This window comes from Cavia porcellus, unplaced genomic scaffold (genome assembly GCF_034190915.1).
Source record: "Cavia porcellus strain 051 isolate PalLab524CR breed Dunkin Hartley unplaced genomic scaffold, mCavPor4.1 scaffold_9, whole genome shotgun sequence".
Taxonomy (NCBI): domain Eukaryota; kingdom Metazoa; phylum Chordata; class Mammalia; order Rodentia; family Caviidae; genus Cavia; species Cavia porcellus.
In genome coordinates, this window is record NW_026947492.1 from 16,502,678 (window position 1) to 16,515,475 (window position 12,798).

At 34.8% G+C, this 12,798-nt stretch overlaps 1 pseudogene; it reads right to left on the reverse strand.

The window, feature by feature from the left end:
- Nucleotides 1-8,047: 8,047 nt before the first annotated feature.
- On the reverse strand, nucleotides 8,048-10,389 carry LOC100728542 (olfactory receptor 8G1-like; annotated as a pseudogene).
- Nucleotides 10,390-12,798: the final 2,409 nt, after the last annotated feature.

Sequence of the window (12,798 nt, forward strand, 5' to 3'; positions counted from 1 at the left end):
GCTAAGACATGAAGTAATGTCTCTGGTAGGGCTGCAAGAGTCCAGAGAATGCACCCTCCAAGAATTTGCCACAAATAAGATTACTTGTTCAGCACAACCTAAATGTGGCTGCTTTGTTCTTTCTATAAGAACACTTCATTCCCTCTGTTACAAGCCTTGCCTGCCCGATCACCTGTCCAGCACATCCAGCTGCAATTCCTGACCATTTTCCTCAATGCAAATGCATTCAAAAAATATCGAGGTTCTAGTTGCCTTATGGCCTTTTGTTCCCCCTGAACAGCTGATCATTTCTGGTCTCCTATACTTTGCATTGCTATTTTTCCCTTGCTGTTTGTTTTCCTCTCACCCTGTATTGGAACACCTTAAAGAAGGTCGGGAACCCACTTCAGGGATCTAGAAACCCATCCTAACGTTATGAGAATGGATAATCTATTTTCTAGTTCCCCATATTCATAGATTGAGAAGAACTTTTACCATAGAATGGAACATACTCAAAATTTTATCCATTGTATTTAAATAATCTAAAAGATGGTATCTGGGATTTTTAATCTGAAGAAGTTTAGATGAGATTTGGAAATGAAGTTCATATGACAATAGGCTGAAACTTTTAGGACCATGCAAAAAGATGAAAGCATTTTACGGGTTAGATTGAACTTCACTTGGGGAACCAGAGCCCAGTTAGAAGTAAGCTGAATAAGCCATCCAGAAGTGGTCAGGAATCAGCCTTAATCTGTGAACAAGTTAGAAAATAGTAAGAGGGACTTTGGGGTGTGGTGGTTTAAAATCTTGGGATAGAGAAGCTCATTATCTGAGTGGGCCTCATGTACCCTAGGAGTTCCAGTAAAAGGGAGGCCGGATGAACAAGGTGTGAGATACATTGACTGCAGCACATGGCTGAAATGTGGCAGAGCTCAGGGGATTTCCACGAAAAAATGGGAAAAAAGATTTTTTAAGTGATCATATAATAATACCGACTATCACTTCACCAACCTTACATAGCCCAAAATGTCATCCTCTTTCTTTGCAAAGACAATTTTGGCTTCTTTCATTCCTGTAATCTGTCACATTCACTAGGTTGTTCACATTTTTATTTCCTGTTCCTTGTACTCCAAATGATTTTAGCAGACACATTTTCTGTTGTCTGGTAAATATTTATTTCCTTCTGTATTTCATCTAAAATTATATTCATCCTTGTTATCCTTGATTGGACCTTTCAGCTAATTGCTCTGATTGCTTTAATTTCTAAACAGTACTTTCTTCCCTAACTGGATCTTCTTCTGATGTCCCAGCTTACCTCAAATTCCTGAGCTCAAGTGATCCTCCTGTCCCAGTTTCCTAAGAGCCAGGTCTATAACCAGCAGCAGCTAACTGTGACCTACGTTATAAGGCTGATGGCAACCCAGAGATCTCCTCATATGAATTGCCAGTAACAGTTACACTTCTGACACATAACAGGAATTATAAAAAATAATAATAAATAAATACATGAACATTTGCATGAGTTGTCACAATGGTTATTTCTGGACCTAATTAATAGTTCCAAATCAGAGCCACAGAGTAAGCAACTCACCGTTGTCTGTCTGATGCCTTAATTTAAATTCTTGCTTGCAGTTTTCTGTCTTTGACCTGTAGGAGAATGGCATGAATGCTGCCAGTGAGAGTCCCAGGCACCCAGTCTTCTCCAGCTTTGGAGCAGTGAGGGAGTGGTATAGCCTCAGTCCAGGGTATTTAATCCTATCTGCTTCACAAGCCCACAGCTTGAACTTTAACTGTCGATTTCCACATTTCCATCTTCATGTTGTTAAACATTCCCCTCTTTCACAGTCACCTGAAAAGTTCTGATTGCTGTGTTTTGAAGGTTTTTCATTGGTTTAAGTAAGCCAGGCATCAAATATCACAGAGGGAAATAGTCTCTAGGGATTTTCGTTTCTTGGGAATAAAGCTCCTGGTGACTGGGAAGGAGGGGATGAGGAGGGATTGCAACTTAAATATTTCCAGTTGTCTACTATTTCTTTAAATAGATTCTTGTGAATCTTAACTTGTTAATTACAATAAAGTTTTGTGCATACAGACGAGCCATGGACTTTCTAAAAATGAATAGCCTGAATTAGTGAGTCTAAGCCGATTTTGAGACTACATATCACTGGTTCTCAAACATGATGTGATTAGTGGGTTTTATTTTTATGTTTGATTGATCCATTTTTGTGTGTGGTTCTGGGATCAAAGTCAGGACCTTGAGCCTGCAAGATAAGAACTCTGCCACTGAACTACATCCCCAGCTCTTACCTGGTTTCACAGGAGCAAGCCCTTTAGTAGTAAGTTATGTTGTACTGGCATTTGGGTTGATGATTTGAAAATCATTAATTAAACTGCATGTGGTTCACATGTCTAGTATCAATACCTTTTCCAATACCAAGGAACTGTCTTGCTAATTTGAATAATCACAAGAGGTAATAGAATGTCCTGTATTTAAGTCATGGATTTTTACCATTCTGACCAGGGAAGCAGTGGATTATGATTCATATATGCTAACTTATTTCATGGTTGAAGTCAGAGCTGCTTAAATTCTCAAAATACTAAAATAGTTTCACAAAATAAACCCTAGCTATCTTCTATGATGATCAATATCTTTTATCTTTAATAATTTATACTTTATATGTATTGCTACAAAATTTTAAAATATGGTAACTTCTAGATTAGTTAAACTTGTATTAGATACAATTAGAAATTTCAGTCTGTTTCAACTCTAGTCAACTATATGATGCCTCTCTTTAGAAGACAGTGCCTATTACCTTTAGTTATAATGTGCAAAATAATTGATTTAGAAAAAAGAAAAGCGTAGGCTTAACAGTTGAAAAATTAGGACTATTATGTACAGTGTGTAATAAGATAATTTATATGCGATTGAAAAACCTTCAGAAAACATATTCTGGAAACCTTATCATTTGGAGAGTGGTTGGAAAAACTAAAGTTAATTTAGCTAACAAAGATACAGTCCATTTAATACACTGCAACTACCATCAATGTTTAACATATTCTTTTATTTTTTAGATTTATTTTTTATTAGTACATTAGTATTTACTTTTCTTGTATGAAGTTTGTGTATGTAATACCTCTTAATCCCTTTTCATCCACTTTTCTTCTTCTCTGTTTCCTCTCCTTCTGTCTCTCAATACTTTTCCCATTTAGAAAGATCTATCTCCCCCCAAAAAGATCTATCTCCCTACTGTACACTATCACATATTTTACCCTCTATTTACACTTTGAGTTTGTCCTATAAAAGAAACAATGCACTATTTAAACTTGTGTGCCTAATTTAATTCACTTGAATTTATGGCTCCAGATACTTCCATTTTCCTACAAATGACTCAGGTTTAGCTTTCTTTATGGCAGAATAACAGCATGTAAGTACAGTATTTTTCTTACCCCTCCAAGATTTAGCTAATATGAATTGTGCTGTCATAAACATTAGTATGTATATGCCATTGCAATAAGATATCTTTGCTTGGGTTCCATTTTTTTTCTTAATCTAAAAGACTGATACAATACAATTACTAATAACATTTAAAGACATACCTTATTTCACAACAAAGATCTTACCAATATGTCCAACTGTGAATGGAAGTAGATATCTTAATATGTGTTAGTTCCTTACAGTCAAATATGTTCCTTACAATCAAATGCAGCCCAACCGGTAGCAATCACTGATAAGATGATGATCAAGGACATAGTACAGTTTTGGGGGAGGTGGTTAAATCATCTTCAAAATCTCTTCCAATTATAACATTTCGTGAATTTAAAAATGATAACAGCAACTTGTAATAGCATAGAAAACCAATGTTCAAACATCAGCTCTAACTCATATTTGTTTTGTGGCTGTAGAAAAACTACTTTCACTTTGCATCTGATTAATAATAATACAAATGCACACACACATACATGCAACATACTTAAGATAGTTACACTACTGATTTCTACTAGTTCACTGAAAAGAAAGTTTTGTGTTTGATCAATCTTTCATACCTATATCTTGTAATATGAGCAACTGCATTGAAGATAACAATAAGAAACATATTAACCATTGTTACTCTGCTACTGTGTTGCTTTGAATTTTCATTCATTGTTTTTATTATTTTTCCCTTTAAAATGAAACATGTAAGTATTTTCTGTCATGAACATTAAATAGAATGATGCTTGCAAGATGTTTATTTTTTGCTCTTTGTAAGAACTTAACAAATGTTCTAATTGTTATTTTTATTGTAAATCATTGTGTTTCTCCCTGAAACATCTTTCATTTTTCAAACATTTTCGTTTCCAAAAATATCAATGGTAGTTGATTTACCTCTATGTGTATTCCTTGAAACTACTTTCTACCTTAATTCCCTTTAATATAGGTAAATTCAGGATATTTTTACCAAATATGAACCTAAAAATCACCATCTTTTCATGATACCAAAATAAAGATCAAACAAATCTTTCTACCTCTGAAAAATTTTTGTGATCTGAGAGTATTTAGAGTATATTTGATACCTCAACAAATATCCCATTCTTTGCTAACCCTTAAGAAGTCATTCAGAAGTTTCTCAGTTTTGTTTTCTTTCAGATTTTCTAATTCTCCAAACTTTCCCACCTGTTAAATGCCACTTAACAGCTAAAGAGCAGCTACAAAGGATTTAAAAAGACCATTTCTTATTTATTCTTCAATATACTTCTCAAGTTTATGTTTAGTACTTATTCAATTTTGTATTGTCATGAAATATTGACTACAGATTTACACCTGGCTATAAATTGAATATCATGCCTACCAGTATCTAGCATATAGAAAGTCTCAATAAATAAGTTAACATGGAATTCCTGAAAGAAGTTTATTGAGAAGTTAGTGTTAGCTTAATCTTAAAAATAAAACATATTTCCCTATTTGAGTTTAAATGAGAAAGCATAAAGTGTGTACCACCTTTAATATTCCAGGACATGTTAAAGTAAGGGAACGTGTCATCATTAGGCTCAATACTGGAATGTGGGCAGGGAGAGTAATAAATAACCATGTGAATCACTATGTGCCTTGGCAGGGAAGGTCAGATAGAGGATCCCAAGGTTGTAAAAGTCAGCGATTAGAACTTAGATGAACCTCTTATTTGTGCAAAGTTATATGGAGTTTCATTACACTGTGGGATTAAAGGCTGTTGAGAATACTAGAAGAGAATACTGAATACTGAACTTTTAAGGTTCTTTGGTGCTGATGAGATCATAGCTTAATAATTTCCTGTAGAACTATTTTGAGTCATTTGTATGAACACATAATAAAGCAAATGTCCCAGAGCTACTAATCCTCTATGAAGACTGACTTGGTATAATGTTATATTTAAACATAAATATTCAAATATGCTCAAAGTATAAAGTGTATGAATTTATTGTAAGCACAATGATAATGACTTCCTGCCAGAATCATGCCCCCACATTATCAACTCTTGGGAAAATAAGCAGAGTTTTCCTTTATTGCCATTTTTTCCTATTAATATTTCACATCACTATTATTTGTTTGTTTTGCTGACTATGAGTTAGAAACTAGAATGTGCCATTGTTAGGGCTCCAGAATGATACCTATATAACTAAAAAGTTCATGTACAAAGATATTTAACTTTAACAAAAATACCAGCAAATTAAATTGAATAATGTATTGCAAAGATCGCTTTTTTGGTCAAGTGAAATTCATCGTAGGGATGCAAAGATGGTTCAATACACTCTAATCAATAAATGTGATAAAATCACCTCTTTATAATCAAGGGGAAATATATAAGACCTCTTCAATAGATGCAGAAAAGGTATTTGATAAAATTCAACTTAATTTTACTTCTTCTAAGAAAATATTGCTGAGAAATTTAGGAATAGGAGGAACATACCTCAACAAAATAAACGTGTAATATAAACCAATAGATGACATTATACTCAACAGAGAAAAACTAAGAACTTTCTAAGATCTGGATCTAGGATTTCCATTTTTGCCACTTTAATCCATATAGTCTTAGAAGTTCTAGCTAGACCAATTAAGGAAAAATAAAAATATAAGAGCATATATACGGAAAGAAAAAGAAATCAAATTGTCACTTCTCTCAGAGAGTATGATCTTACACACAGAAAACTCTAGGTTATGCATTAAAACACTGTTAAAGTTAATAAATGAATTCCACAGAATTTCAGGATATAAACTCACTAAGTAGATGCATTAGTTAAGGATTGGAAATATTTATTTCCATTGATCCTGACTTACACAAAATGCTGTGATATAATAACACAGTGATATGGTTTGGGAAACTTTAACCTGGAGGCTGAATGAGATCCTCTAGGAGATACTGCCATAAACATACAAGGACTTCCTAAACTTGTAAACAAGGAGAGATGAGGACTTTTGTTTCTTCTAAAAATTAAAGTTTTGAGGACTAACTAAAATATACACATGATACAGAACATCTTGGGTTTATGTATAGACTAGCTTGGAAATAAAATTTATATTTAAAGTTTTATGCAAAAAGTTAAATATAACATTTGGAGGCAACAATTGCAACAATTTGCTTAATAAAACTGTATTTTAAAAGCACAAGTCATAACATGTAAGGAGATCAAATTATTAAAATAGAAAGAAAAGAAGCTGATTAAACAAGGGAAAGAATCAAAATAAACTGTATCAAAACAAAACTTGAATGACCAACAGGTATATGAAAAAATGTTCTAAATCAATAATCATCAGAGAAATGCAAAGTAAAACAACGGTTTTACATCACTTCACTCTTTTAGGGATGGCTGTTAGCAAAAAAGAGCAAATGTTGGTGATGATGTAAGAGAAGCAAAGCCTTGCATGCTGCTGGTGGGAATGTAAATTACTATAATACAGTCAACATACAGAAGAGAACAGTGGTTCTTCAAAAAGGTAAAAAGAGAACTACAGTGTGATCCCACACATGTAAGTGAGGTCATGAAATATTTGTGTCTCTGTGTCCACTTGATTTCACTCAGTGTAATACCATCTTCCAGGGCCATCTGCATTGTCACAAAAGGTAGTGTTTCTTTTTAAAGGCTAAATAGTATTCTTCTGTGTATGTGAAATGAATCTGCTTTATCCAGTCACCAGAAGACAGACTATTCCCTTTCTGCTTCACAACTCTCATGAATAGTGCTGCAGTAAACACGGGAGTGCAGATGCCTGTTTGACAACTACGTTTAATTTCTAGGATGAAAGTGAAATGAAAATTTAAATCTCATTTGGATCGTGCCCAGAACTGAAATCATGCCCCATGTCCAAAATGAGAGAATTCCAGGACTCTGGTATAGTTGTGAATATAATTGGGTGTTCTCTACCATACTGGAGCAAAAAATCCATTGATGTAAAGGGAAGCAAAAGAATAAATATTTAAATGATTACCTCAAGCAGCACCACAAGCCAAGAAACACAGCAGCAAATAGCACAGGCTACCAATAAATTAAATAACTTTTGTATGAGATAGAGAGTTTTAATATGAAAAAGTAATTTAAGGTAGTTTCAAAGATGACTTTTCTGAGGGCACGATTTTAAGTCTCCATAGCCTGGAGAGGTATAGTTTTGAAGAGACATTCTGGCATATTGATTTCTGTAATGAGCCCATAGTACATTGGTCATAGTAACTCAGAAGCTTAGAGAAATCATTTGCCCAGCTTCAACTGGAAAAGCATTACATTAATAACATTATCTTCCTAGGCTTCTGAGAACTCATGACTAATTGTTTTCTCAAGCAAAGAGATCCAGTACCTTGGTGTGATCAACTAGGCTGTGCCACATGTTTTAGAATTCCTAGGGCACAGACATCTACAGCTATGGTTCATTCACCTGCCTTTCCTACCACTAAGAGTGTGGGAAGACTGCCATTAGGATGGTCAGGAGCTTGAGAATAAACATAAATAGGTAAAGTGAGCTGCATTTCACAGATTTTAATACAAACAATTTGATTAGTCCCAGCCAAAAAAAACAACAAAAAAGAGGAAAAAATATTTCTTTTGGAGACAGCAACATAGTTTATTTTATCCAATAATGCAATGCACTTTTTTCTGTTTTTAAAATTAACTTCATTTCACTGAAAATCTATGTAAGAGAATTTTATTAGCAGTATTATCAGTACAGACACTGAACTGCCATGGTTTAAATCAGGCCATTTGGAATCTAGATATCAATTTGCCATCAAATTTGCTATGTTGGCTCATCAGGTGAAAAAACACACTTGTTATTTTTAACCTCTTTAAATCACATGAAAGAAAAATCAAGAAAAAATTCTTATTCTGTGGGAAGAATTAATTACTGGAGAAATCGCATTATCATATTTTTACTGAATTTTCCCACAGAATTCCTGTACTCAGGACAGAAATTTCTGAAGCTTTGTGTACAGTAGGAACATTATTATTTTCAGATCTTGAAGAATTCACCAAAATTAAACTTAAGGGGTTTTAACTGTAAAATTTAAATTATATTTAATTTATTTTAATCCACTTTTTGAAATGTAAGTATTTCCTAGAAGATGGTGGTAAAACCTGGAAGAGGTTAATGAATGCAGGTAGTGTGGGGTACACATATCTTTGCTTGAAATATTTCATAAAAATAAAATAAGAAAATTATCAAATATATGATTGTAGGTAGGAAGTATTCTATGCTCCAGAAATGGGGTGATGAGCTGCACGTACTGAAAGAAACTACAGGACATCTCAGTTCAGTGTGGTTAGAACCAAATTTAAAATATGAAATTAAATTTCAAAAAAATATGGGCTGGGGATTTAGCTTAGAGGCATAAGCATCTGCCTTGCAAGCAGGTGGTCGTGGGTTCAATCCCTGGTACCGATAAAAAAGAGAAAAAGAAAAAAAAAGTTAAAAAAAATAAAAATAAAAACTGGAAAAAATGGAAAAGCAGTCAAAGTACTGGATGCACTAATGCTCAATGTTTACATGTGTCTTTATCTTATGTTTTAAAATAATAGGTTTGCAAATTAAAAGATAAAGCAAGACATGATTTATGTGAACGAGTAGAACAAGAGAGGGTCTTTTCCAGGGTAGACTGGGTCCCAAACTAGAAGTCATAGCCATGACACTGCTGTATTTTAAGATGTTTTGTATATACTGAAGAAGGGAGGTTTGTAGTCACTTCCGAAAAATGTCATTTCATTAAAGCTGAGTCCTGAGATTTTGCCAAATGTATGAAAGAAATGTAAGGTAACAAGGTAGGCATTAATGGGATGGGTACGTAGATCCACACCCCTCTACCATACATTTGAAGTCAAATATTACACAAGAAAATGGCATTAAAAGTTCAAAGTAATAAAAAACATCTCAAAAATACAGAACGTGAGCATAGTGACAAATGGTCCAAAAGGAACACTAAGTCTCTCCCACAATAGTAAATGATTTTTATCTAATAAAGTATCCTCATTTTATGTCTTCTCACAGTAATTTTTTTCTCTCTAACATTTTCTTTAGAGTGATACTGAAATCCTTATTCCTCAGGCTGTAGATCAGAGGGTTCAGCATGGCAACAATAATGGTGTAAAACACAGAAGACACGTTCACTTGGTCCATGGAGCTGACTGATGAGGGCTGCAGGTACATGAATGCAGCAGAACCAAAGAACACAGCAACTGCTGAGAGGTGGGAGCTGCAGGTGCTGAAGGCTTTGGACCTGCCCGAGGTGGAGCGAATGCGGCTAAAATGAAGATGTAGGAGGTAAGGATAAGGAGGCTTGGGACACAGATGTTAAACGTACCAAAGCACAGAATCAATAATTCATTGATGTAAGTACTAGAGCAAGAGATTTTCAGGAGGGGAGGAAGATCACAGAAATAATGATTGATCACATTCAGCTTGCAGAAGTGAACCCTAACCAAGCAGCCTATGTGAACCGATGTACAAACCACACCTATTGCATACACTGCTGAAATCAAGGAAATGCAAGCATGCTGAGACATGGTGACGCTGTAAAGCAAGGGGCTACAGATGGCAACATAGCGCTCATAGGCCATTGCAGCCAACATGTGACACTCTGAGATAACAAAAACCAAGAAGAAGTAGAGTTGTGTCATGCACTCGAGGTAGGAGATGGCATTCTTCTCTGTCACAAAACTGATCAGCATTTTGGGGGTTATGACAGTGGAATGGCAGAGGTCAATGAAGGACAGACTTCTGAGGAGATAGTACATGGGGGTGTGCAGGGGAGGACTGAGCCCGATCAGGGTGATCATGCCAAGGTTCCCCACCACTGTGAACACATAGATTCCCAGGAAGAGGAGGAAGAGGGGCAGCTGGAGCTCTGGCTGCTCTGAGATCCTGGCCAGGATGAATTCAGTGACTCTGGAACAGTTTCTGGTTTCCACGTCTTCTGTGCAGTTTCTAAAGAGGAGAAAGATTTATTGTTTTGATAATAAATCATTTTTTCCATTTATATAAGTGTTCTCCCTATTTCATTAAGCATTTCATTGGTCTCTAAATAATTATTTAACATGGATGATTTACATGTATAATATTTTCCTAGTTTAATTTTTATTAAACCTTATTTCTCCATTTGCAGTTTATTTCAGTACTGAACTTGAAGTCAAACTGTTCGTTGACCTGCATCTCCAAATTCTTTTCTTTGCTTTTCTTTTATTTTTATTTATTTATTTATTTATTTATTTATTTATTTTTGGCATTGGGGATTGAACTCATGACTATGTGCATGCCAGACAGGTGCTTTTGCTGCTGAGCTAAATCCCCAGCCCTAATACCTTTCTTTCTCCAACTGGCAATACTCTTGCCTGAGCTGGACTGCTGGGACACATATAGCAGTCATAGCAATGTTCGTAATCACTGAGTTATTTGCAATGTCTCTACCTTATTTGGAACTCTTTTGGAGTGTGTCTCTCTTATACTGCTTTCTGCTCCACGTTTCTAAATCAAGACTTGCAAGCTTACATATTTAGACAAGCCAAGGTCAAAGAGTAAGCCTGATCTGAGCCACAACCTAAGAGAAAGCAAGCTCTTTTTATTGTAAATAATCTTTAGTGAACTGAACTTAATTTCTTGCAGGGATGGATGAAGATACTATCTTCAGACATTTCAATACATCAGAAAATCTAGCGCCCATAAAATACTCAGATATTACTAAAGTGCAGTGACTTCTCTAAGTGCCTTTAAACAATCCACTGGGTGAACCGATTCACAATTGTTCTAGCTTTAGGTCTCCAGGTAAATGCTTGAGAGAAGTGGGATCAGCAGAGGTTTCTCAGCCAGGCCTTAAGGGCCTATGTTCATACGCTGAGTTTCCCATGTGCTAACTGACACCCTGGGACTGGTAAACTAGTGTTTATTTAACTTTATAAGTGTATTGACAAGTGAAAGTGAAACCTAGTTCACAATAAAATTTGCAAAGACTCAATACTGAGATAATGACCTATGTGGTTTTTGTGTTTTGATCAATTAACATTCTATCAATTGGAAAGCAAGGGACAGAGACCTGTTCAAAATACACTAAAGAGCATCCCAGTTATTCAACTGGATCCTTTCTCTGTTATAAAAGGAGGCAGTGCAAAGCAAAACACACACACTGCAGAAACAGAGTATTTTATGTCTTATCACCTAGAGTTTTAAACTGTGAAAAGATAATTTAATCACTGCATACATAAGTGAAATCACAAATGGATTAAAGTTGAATTACTAAAAATGAGAAATACAAAGCAAATGTAAAAAGTTATACCTTTCTCGTATGGGAAAATAAACGTAAATTCATATATGTAAGCAAGAGTCTAAAACAAAAACATCTGGAAGAAAATATTAAAGAAAATCTTTGACATGGAGAAGTTTCAGATTTCTTAACATGGACATTTTCACCCATGTAAAATACTAATAAAAACAAACCTAAACAAAAAGCCTAACTATAAAGATAGGGAATTCATATTGGAATAAAGTTAAGAACTGTTTTTCAAAAGGCATCAAGGAAATGCAGCTCAAACCAAGATGGGCGTCGTGGTACACTCCTGTAATTCCAGCACTTCAAAAGCTCAGGCAGGAAAATCATTGCAATTTCGAGATCAGCTTGGGCTACAAAGTGAGCCCAAGGCCAGCCTGAACTGCATAGTGAGACCTTATCTCAAAAAAGACCAAAAAAACATAGTGAAACCCTGTCTCAAAAAAGACCAAAAAACAAAAATTCAAACCAAATGCAAAAAGGACATCCTTCAAACTTATATAGATTCATAAATGATAGTACAATGATGAAAATTTTAATAAACAATATCAGAAATATTAATTTTCTTTAAAAACAGGCAAACTTTGTGAGAAATAGTCAATAAATACATGTCATATTCAACAGTAAAGAAAACAAGATACTTCTGTACACTTGCAGAGGAATGGGTTTTTAGAAAAACACAATTTCTCAATATGAATTAAGAAAAATTTGAAAGCTGATTAATTAATGCACAATAAAGTTTTGAAGCATTTTAAGAGCTTCATAAGTTACTAAAATATTTACAACAAACACAGATTTCTTTCTTTAATATATGTCTCTAAATCCTATACCACACTTTATTGAGTGACAATCTCTTATGGTAGGGCTTAGAGATTTGATCCTTAAAAACATTGAGATAGAACAGCAAATTACCCTCATACTATCAATACAGTTCTTATGATCTGCTAGACATGAGAGTGACTGGATTAAGAAAGTCAAATCGGTCTAGTGCAATGGTGGCGAAACTGGCAATCATGCCGCCGCTGGCTGCTAACTATCAATGAGAACGGAAAGGTTTACCATCACTGGT